Genomic DNA, 7,921 nt, shown 5'->3' on the forward strand with positions numbered 1-7,921 from the left:
CTGACTACTATGTGCAGAACTGAGCAGGGTCACAAAGTTTTGAGTTATACTGAAACATAAAAATAAAGGCAGAGATGACAAGCTTTCTCCTGATTTCAGTATCCCTGAGTGAATGGTGTTTAGGTCTAGATAAACAGTCACTGTTTTTATTTTTGTTATTTTAAGCAAAGACAGCCTCTTTTTGGTCCCTGTTACAATTTCTTATTACCAAGAACCTAAATGAATTTGGGTCTGTTACCAAATGTAAAATGACTCGACTTACGGTTCAAGAAAATGGTTATTTCTTAGGAAGGAAATAAACAATAAATGACAAAAGTAGATAAAACCCGCCAAACAGGCACAGTAGAACTAGACAGGGACTGATTCTAAGAGACTGTTCATCTACAAAATTTTGTCTAGAAAGGAGAACACAAAGCCCAAAACAAGGAAAATCCAACTTCAAAGCAAATTCAACTAATTTTTACATGTTTATCTCCAGAGCCAAAGGAAGTTACTGCAGGAAAGGAGCTGGATTCCAAAGAAAGGTGTTTCAAATGAGAAGCCTCTGGAGATCCCTAAGTTCTTGTTATTGAAAGGATTTTTAAATGAGCTCCATTCAGATATCCGCCTTTTAAATGGGGCTAAAGGGGTGATTTATTTAATAGTCATCAGAGAGAGGGAAAGAGCTGTGGAAGATGGAGGGGGTGCTATAAACAGATTCAAACACAAAAAAGTAGGAATTATTCTATTTAATACAGGAGAACTGGGGGTGGTGGTTGTTGTGATTTAGTGGCAGAATGACCTAAAATCTGTGCAGTCAAATACAAAGCAAAAATGGATGAAAACAGCAAGAAAGAAAAGACAAACAATGGAGAGAGGTAAAGGGCGATGGAGAGATCCAGTGAGAGCCAGTGCAGAAAGAGAGCTCAGTACATTGTGGTGCTACTTGACTCTTTTTATTCTCTCTCTCTCTCTCTCTCTCTCTCTCTCTCTCTCTTTCTCTCTCTCTCTCTCTCTCCTTCTCCCTCTCCCTCTAGTCTTCTCTCTCCCTCTCTCTTTCTCTGCCATCTATCTAATTTGTTTCATTAATTTAAATCATTGTGGAGTGTCACACAGATAGATTCTGCATCCTTTGGCCTTCCTTCATTAGTCAAGTTGCTTAAGAATTTGGCATAAACGATGCAACTTTTTCTATGGACATGAGATACCTTTACCAGATTATTAGGGTATTGTTTCTTTTACTGCTTTTCACCCTGACCTCCTCCTCCTCCTTCACCTTCTCCTCCTCCTCCTTCACCTTCTCCTCCTCCTCCTTCTCCTCCTTTTCTTCTTCTTCTTCCTCTCCAGGGGAATTGGGGTTTTTTTTTTAGTTTAAGAAAAGCTGTATACTCCCTTTTGTTCCACAGACCCTGCTCATGACCATCACAAATATCCTTGCAACACAATCTTCCCCATGTTTGCCTCCACAGGTTCCCAGAAGGAAGAAGCAGAAATGCAAGGCCTTGGTACATTCAAGATGTCTCATTTTCTCAGTCAGTCTGAAAACACTGGTCACCAGGCACAGGCTTAGCCCAATGTGTCTCCCAGAGGACAGAAAAAGGCCTAGGAGAAATATATCTCAAATGTCACAAAATCTAAACCCTCAGTCATAAGGTGTAATCACAAAGTGACTGGAGACAGACCTTGATGGATTCAGAGAAGCCTTTTGTTCCTTCACATACTCAGATGCTATTGGGATTCATTTTCCCATTGGGAAAAAAGAATGGATCCCATTAGAGAGGGAATTTTGGTTTTATAGGGTACAAAGATATAATCTTTGAAATTCATATACTTGTAACAGTTTTGACCATCATGAGCCAGTTGTACAGGTTAAATCATTATGTTAGGAGGGTGGTGGTTGTAAAAAGTCTGAAACTGATTGTGCTTATTCTGGGATCCATTGTTTCCCAGAATTTCAATATGTGCTGTGACTCCATTTAGAGCTAATCTGCAATGGAGGATGGTCTAAGTTTAGGACCCATTGTTATTAGGTAAGTGTGCACTGGAAGAGGTTTAAAGTATGTCCAATTTTTCCTTCTTCACCCTGATCAATACCGTCCCACCATTTTTCTTGGGGAGCTGTGTTTTAGGAATATTCTTTTCCATAACCCTTCAATGAGGAAGAACGAAAAGGGGAATCTTGGGTTGACAAAAAGTCACACAAAAGACAGAGACAAACTGGGGGTTGGCGGGTCACCTGGAATTACAACTTCTCTATTTGGGACACCACCGAGGCCTGAGCAGGGAGGATCACAAGTTCAAGGCCAGCCTGGGAGATAAATTGAGACACTGTCCCAAAAGAAAATAAGCCCTGCATGCTGGTTCATGGGTGTCATCCCAGGAGCTTGGCAGAAAGAGACCAGAAAGAGGATTGCAAGTTCAGAGTCACCCTCAGCCATTTAGTGAGGACCTGCCTGAGAATAAAAAGGAAAAGTGGCTTGGGTTATGGCTCAATGGTTAAGCACTCCTGGGTTCAATCGCCCTTGTACCAATAAAGGAATGAATAAATAAATATGTGGATGTAGCTCAGGATTAGATCATCCCCAAGTTCCATCCCCAGTACTGAAAAAAAGTTTGTTCAAGTATGTAAGTATATGTGTTTATATATTAAATATTATATATACATATGTATGTATGTATATTTGTGTGTATGTGTGTATATATATTATTTTTTCCTTTTTACATATTTACATTTATATGAGAGAAAAGGCACTCACTTACTCACGGAAGACACCAAAGCCCCTGGTAATTAAAGGCCAAAAGTTACCTTTGCTGCAGAGACAAAGCAAGCTACTCTTCTCTTCTACCAGTCCATCTAAATTAGAGGGCCAAAAACATGTACCAACCCCTGTCAGCTTTCCCCCAGCTACTGCCTGGGGGTGGGCGCCAGTGGCTTTGGTTACTCTGGATAAACTTAGGCCAATCAAACATCCTCCTGGTGGCAGACCTATTCAAATGCCTGCCCTATCAACTTTCGATGGAAGTCACAGTGCCTCCCATGGTAACAATAGGTGACAGGCAATAAATCTGAGTGAGGAGGAACAGGGAGTGAGAAGGGAGAGCACCTGGGCCCCACTACACCATGAACCCCCAGTTGCACTGCTGTCCTGCAGCCACAAAGTGTCCCTTTATCTCCCCAGGGGCCCTTCATCTCAGTCTCCTCTAAAACCACAGCCCCTGGGGAAGTCTATGGGGGAGGCATTGTAATAATAAAAATATGTCTCAATCTGTGGCATTTGGTACACTTGGTGGGTCTGTGGTCGGGGAAAGGCTCTTCCTCATCACTGGTGACCCTTGCTGAGGATCCGCTGGTACAAGGACAGATCACAATTCTGTGGTGAGATTTCTTCCTACTCATCACTTAGAACCTCACAGAAGCCTGTGGGAATCCGGCTGTCAGGGTCAAAAGACTCAATACAGCATGTTTGTGTGGATTTTCAGCAGTGCCAGGCACCAAGTGGTGTGCACCTCTGTCAAGTAAGCATTGGAGAAGGGGAGGGGAGAAGGGAAACCAAGGAGTCCTGTACTGTGTATGAGAAAACATGTACTAGAGACCCTTCCTGAGGTCCCTATGTACAAGATGGGGCAAAGAGGTCCCTGGTTCCAGCAGGGACTTAATAGGAAAATGAGGTTTTGCTACCAATTCTCCATAGTCACTTTTTGCCCCACCCCTGATGCCTGAGACAGCAGCGTTCAATCAGAAATTTCTAAACATAGGGGCAGCAGAGTCACAAAGAGAACTGGAGCCAGGCTCTTCAGACCTCTAACAGTCAGCGGAGGCAGAGGTCATTAGGTCAAATGAAAGATTACACTGTGGGAAAGCTAGTTCTGAGGGCACCACAATCTCTCTCAATGCCTTGTTTCTGCCCCTCCCCCTAGACCTTATGACATCACAAACTGTATTGGAGTCAAGGAGAGAGACTGGGCAGGGCACCACACACTGTTGGACACTGTTCCCAGACCAACATAAGAGGGAGGACACTGGGGAGCAGAAGAGTCAGGGAAAATTCCATGACACCACAGATCAGCACAAAGGTCACAACAAATAAAGAGACAACTGGAGAAGAGTGAGTGCTACATTCATGTGAGTACTAAGGATATAAACTATCCAGTGAGTCAGTCTCCATGCCAGAAGTACTAAGTCTTCTGTGCCCTGTGGTTGAGCACTCCTCCCCTAGAAGTTCTTAGTCTTCTCTGGGTGCTGTTTAATCTCCTCTCACACACCATTGGTCAGGGTCTTCTCTGTCCTCTGGGAGAGTGCCCCTATCCCACCAGTGCTCAGTCTCTTCAGGTTCCTATCCTTAATCTCCCTTCCCCAACATTGCTCAAGGTCTTCTGAATCCTGTGGTGTGTTCCCCTGTCCCACCAGTGCTCAGTTCCCTCTGGGCATTGTGAGTGGACACCCTTCGTATACCAGTGCTCACTCTCCAATGAGTCATAGGCATATAATTCCCTTAGTAAACTCTCTAGGTGAAACCCTTTTCTGCTAATGTCAGTACATCATCTTTGACCTTACCTGCATATACAGGCCAGAACAACTGTGGACACTTTAAAGATGTAGATACTTCCTCTTTGGAACAACCTCAATATGACTTTGCTGCTGCCATACAAAGAGGCTCCTCATCAATGCCTGAAAATTCAAGACAATTTGAATGGATGTCAATTCCCACAGCATTAAGAACATTGTTCCACCACTCATACTCCACCATTTCCACACATTTGTTCATATAGCTGAGATCTTATGAGTGATGTATCATGACCCATATTTGTGCCATCTCTCTGAGCATTGGATGGATAGCATATAGTTTATTAGTTTTAGGATCTTTTCTGATATATCATTGGATGTTCTCCTTTGACAAGAGGGAAACCTTCCTAGGACATTTGGGTGAGGCACAATGAACACCTTCAAGTGAGAGTGTGAAATGTGACTAAGGACAATTCTCATCATTAAGGAGGACATTTTTAGACCTTTTTAATACCACCATTCCCACCATCCATCAGCATACTGAGATATTGGACCAAGGGACACTGTCAAAAAGGATCCAAAAGTTCTGACTCCTACAAGAGAGATACTTTTTCCTTAAAAATATCTGCCTCCTCTGAATCCTGCAGTCAAGGACACCTCATCTAAATTGTCTCAGTCTTCTCTGGGCTTTTCCCTAAAACTCTTCTCAACCACCATTGTTAAATGTTTTCTGAGTACTCTGGTAGAGCACCCCTCTCCTACCATGCTCAGTCTTCTTTGTTTTAGTCACTAATTTTACCTAATCTGTCCTTACTTAGTCTCTTCTCAACCCTGTGGGTGAGCACAGGTCACCTAATAATGCTAATTCTGGTATGCTTTCTTTTTTCTCTGCCTTCCATTACCATTCACTACTCATTGTCTATTGGATCTTTTGGGTGAGTACCCCTCACCTAAGAGCTTTCAGTATTAACTCTGTCCTGTTCCAGATTTTCCAAGGCAATCCTTGTTCAGACTCTTCTGAATCCTGTGGGTGAGCACACCTCTCCTGACAGTGCTCAGTCTTCTCTGGATTCTGTCCTTAATTAATATTCATACACCATTGCTCAATGTCATCTGTGTCCTGTGGGTGAGTTCCCCATTCCCAACAGTGCTCAGTCCCCTCTGGTTATTGTGGATATACAACATTCACCTACTTGTGTTCATTCTCCAATGAGCCCTAGCCAACCTGTTTCCCTTAGTAAAATCTCTGGGTGAGCCCCTTTTGTCTAATGTCAGTATATCATCTCTGGTCTTACCTGTTTATTCAGGCAAATGTCACTGTGGAACCTTTGAGAGTTGTGGTTACTTCTTCTTTGCAACAACCTCCGTAGACATTTGGTGCCTCCATGCAGACAGAATCCTGGCCAAAGCTTGAAAGCACAAGATAATTTTCATGGATGTTAATTCCAGCAACACTGAGGAGCTTGTTCCATGACTCAGAGTCCACCAACTTCGTAAATTTTGCTCCAGGGACTGGGCACTTATGAGTGATATAACAAATTCAGGAATTCTAACATCCCTCTGAGTAGTGAATGAAAAGCATATATTTCAGTAGTTTCAGGATCATCTCTGATGCATCACTAGCTATCAACTTTTGACAGTATAGGAAACCTCCTAGTAAATCTCTCAGGCAAAATGCACACATTCAAGGGAGTGTAAAATGTGACCAAGAACAACTTCCCATCATCATGAGGAACTTATACAGACCTTTGAAATAGGATCATTATCACCATACCTCAGATCAGAGATACTGATCTGGCCTGAGGGATACTCTCAAAACTGTTCTAAAATCTCTCAGACCTATAGGTGAGATTTCCTCACCCAAAAGACCTCCATCTCCTCTGAATCCTATAGTCAAGCACCCCACATATATATTTACTATATCCTCTCTTGGCACTGCCCTAAATTAGCCCTCATCCACTATTGTGCAGAATACTCTGAGCACCCCTCACTGATTCATGCTCTGATTCTAATACTCTTCTTAATAGTCTCTCTTCAACATGGCTCAGCTTTCTTTGTTTAAGCTGCTACATTTGCCTAACCTGTTTTTACTAAGTTTCCTTTGGGTTCTGTGGGTGAGCCCCCCTCACCTAACAGTGCTCAGTCTCCTCCGTTTCCTTTGTCTGAGTTCCCTAACCATCCCATGCTCCTTCATTTCTGGGTCCTATTGGTGAGCACACCTCACTTTACAGTGTTCACTCTTCTGTCATGTTTCAGGTTCTCCAATGCAATCCTTCTCAAACTCTTCTGGGTCCTGTGTGTGAGCACTGCACATCTCTCTGTGCTCAGCATTCTCTAGGCCCTGTCCTTAATGCCTCTTTACACACCAGTGCTCAGGGTCATCTGAATCCTATGGTGAGGGCCACACTCACATACACGTGCTCAGTTTTCCCTGAATATTATTTTGGAGTACCCCTTATCTCAGTACTCTGTGATCTCTGTTTCTTCTGGGTGATCTTCCCTCATTCAGCAGTGCTCAGCATATTCTGGGACCTCTGGGTGAATGCCCCTCACCTAGCAGTGCTTAGTCTCCTCTGTGCCATGTGCTAAGTTCACATAACCAATCTTATTGTATTCTCATCTTGTTCCTGACTATGATCAAATGTAGTTGAACATTGCTCAGACTTCTCTGGGTCCTGCCAAAATCTCACCTCATCCAACATTGCTTAGGGTACTCTGACTCCTGTGTGTGAGTGCCCATCACCCATTAGTGCTCTGATTACAATGGGTCCTCTTGGTGATAGCCCCTCTCTCAGCCTTTTGTGCTTAAATTGCAATTTTCACATTACCTGTCTTCCTTAGTGTTCTTTGTGACCTGTGGGTGAGCACCCCGCATGGAATAGTGCTTAGTCTCCTCTTTTTCTGTTTTCTCATTTAACTAACCATTTCTTGCTCATTTTATCTGTGTGATTTTGTGGAAGATCCATCACCTTAGACTGTTTAGTCTTCTCTGTGTCCTGTTTTAGGTTCCCTAAGGTAATTCTTGCCCACAGTTCTCAGTCGTGTGAGTGAGTGTCCCTCACCTGACATTGCTTAGTCTTCTCTGGGTATTGTCCTTAATCTCCCTTCACAATCCATTGCTTAGTGTCATCTGAATCCTCTGGTGAAAACACCTTTCACACAGATGTTAATATTTTTCTGAATATTGTGTTGGAGTGCCCCTTACCATCAAGTACTCTGTCTCCTCTGTGTCCTCTGCATGAGCACCCCCATCCAGTGTGCCCATTATATTCTGGGGCCTTATGGTGAGCACCACCTACCTAGCAGTGCTCAGTCACCTCTGTGACATGTGCTGAGTTCCCATAACCTAACTTAACTCAACCTTCTTTGCCTCCTCTTTGTGAACATAGAGAGCCTAACATTGCTAAATCTTTTCTGGTTTCTGTCTTAATTTCACCT

This window comes from Sciurus carolinensis, unplaced genomic scaffold, assembly GCF_902686445.1.
Source record: "Sciurus carolinensis unplaced genomic scaffold, mSciCar1.2, whole genome shotgun sequence".
Classification (NCBI taxonomy): Eukaryota; Metazoa; Chordata; class Mammalia; order Rodentia; family Sciuridae; genus Sciurus; species Sciurus carolinensis.